At 34.0% G+C, this 2415-nt stretch overlaps 1 long non-coding RNA gene across 1 annotated transcript; it reads left to right on the forward strand.

Moving 5' to 3' along the window:
• Positions 1-239: 239 nt before the first annotated feature.
• LOC141483817 (uncharacterized) lies at positions 240-1914 on the forward strand. The gene is made up of 2 exons (XR_012466303.1): positions 240-1552; positions 1610-1914. It is a non-coding gene; the product is annotated as an uncharacterized lncRNA (long non-coding RNA).
• The last annotated feature ends 501 nt before the right edge of the window (positions 1915-2415 follow it).

Genomic DNA, 2415 nt, shown 5'->3' on the forward strand with positions numbered 1-2415 from the left:
ATTCATAATTCGGTCACTCACCCATATCAGCATAAGGTAGCAGCTCTCAACAGTATGATCCACATACTGATAAATGTTCCCTTGTCAGAAGCGAATTTCAATAAAGAACTGAATATAATAAAGCAAATAGCCGTCAACAATGATTACGATAGCGGTCTAATACATTCTTTATTATCAAAAAAGTTAAACAGTCAAGCTTTGAAAGAAGTTAACACAATTTGAAGAGAAGAGAACAAAAGTTATAGAACTTCAACCTACTTAGGCCAACCCACTACAAATATTTCAGATTTTCTGCACAGCAAATGTGTGAATACTGCTTTCAAAACCAACAACAACTTAGGCATGCACATTAAGAATAACAAAGATAAAAGTTCAGTTTCAGAAAAACCAGGAGTTATTAAATTATCGTGTGGATCATGTCCGATGTTTTATATAGGCCAAACTGGAAGAACATTCAAAACCCGCATAAAGGAACACAACTATAGTTTTCAGAATGGAAAAATAAATTCCACATATGCCAGTCATTTAATCTCAGAGGGACATGACTTCAGCCATGAATACAAACCCCTCCATTTCCAGAAGAAAGGTTTGGAAGTTAACCTGTTGGAGAGTATGGAAATTAACAAATTCAAAAACTCTCAACATCTTATGAACGATCAAAATGAATTGAATAATCAGCCATTATTGAATATGTTCGTTTGTAGGTAAAAATAGTTAGATATATTTACAAGTAAACTTTCGAAAAATGTATTGACAGTGATAATGATTTCACACCTGACCTTTTCAGGTACTAGGTTAGAGTTTCAAATGGTTGTAATTTAGAAGTAACTCTCAGTTAATGCTTGAGGAAGCTATTGTATAGCGAAACACGTGTCGCGGTTTTTGTAAAACCATTTTATAGTGAAAATCATACAATAAACTATATTGATTAGTTTTTTAATATGGATTTTTATCAAGTATCGTCCAGTTCTATTCAATTATTGAAGGTGAAGCATATTTACAAGTGTCCGATAGCGTAGTTAAGTCAAAACTCATTTTTTGACACACTATGTATCATTTTCGGCGCACACTACATAATAGAAAAGATGAGAGTGGTGAAACAGAATAGTAAAAAATAATAGTTCTCAGGCAAGACAGGCCATATTCTTGGTGATCAAACATTTCTACATCAAAACCAGACGCAAATAATAATCATTTGGTGGAAATCAAATGCCCATTATCATATTAATGTCATCAGAATAACGCATTGTCACCAAAATAACGATATCTGCCACATCTCAAGTGGATGAGATTACTGAAAACTATTCGAGAGCAAATGTGGATGAGATTAAAGAAAAATGTTCGACATTGACTTGCAAGATTTGATGTTTTTTTCGAAATATTTAACTAAGTCATCACTAGTAACTGGAATCATGAAATGTGTTTTGTCGAGTTGTTGAAAAATACATTTATGAAACATGTTTACTCCACTTAAAGCTACAAACTTCGTAAGAATAAAGGTTATCTTTGATGCAAGCAAGTGTATGTGTGATTCTGAGAGAAATATTTCCAAGTAACTACAAACAATGATTTGGAATCGCTGATTTTCTCATATAATATTCAATTTCAGTGAATACATATTATGTCCCCACAAGTTTGGTAAAAATCAATCTAGCTACAGTAGGTACATGCCATGGCTGATGGCAGGCGATCGCACAGGTATAGACTCTCCCAACTAAATTACTATTGGATTACGATAAGCCCCTTGCCAGCAAGTATCTTACCTATAATCAGTTTTAACCAGGGTAATAATTGGAACATGACTTCTTTGTAATTCCTTTTCATATTTTATTTAATATTATAGGTAGTAGTGCAGTTCATTAAAATGTTATATACTGATACACTTATCCAAAAATAAACTTCAATCAGCAACTATCTGAATACAAATTTTCTTCTGTATCTTCACTGCTGCTTGTGCTTGTGCTGCTATCGTCATTTAAATGTATAATCACTGAATTTACCTCTATTTGAACGTCTGTGAATGTTTCATTTTCCCAATATCTCCGCTCTCTATATCTACTAACATATCGGCAATGCTTGTGCTAGTCCTTGGAAGTGATTTGATCAAATTTGTGCTCCTTCAGTTTCCTCACATCTTCAAACTTGTAAGTTACATTCTTTTGGGGCACGTTGTTTTTGACAGAAGCCCAAATGAGTTCTATGGGATTCAAATCCGGATGGTAGGGTGGAAGTCACAAAACGTTAAGTCCGTTTTCAACCAGAACCTCATCAAATTTGTATCTAATATGATGCTTTTTATTTACTTTGATCAACTCGTATAATTCGCGGATTTGAGAATGTTACGCGTGAATGGAATTGTTTTTTCGTGCAGCCACTTCACCATGTCAACCTTCCTAGAATTTATGTCGGGGGCTG

This window comes from Leptinotarsa decemlineata, unplaced genomic scaffold (genome assembly GCF_025532065.1).
Source record: "Leptinotarsa decemlineata unplaced genomic scaffold, Ldec_3_MD MMD2_tig00004307_RagTag_RagTag, whole genome shotgun sequence".
NCBI lineage: Eukaryota > Metazoa > Arthropoda > Insecta > Coleoptera > Chrysomelidae > Leptinotarsa > Leptinotarsa decemlineata.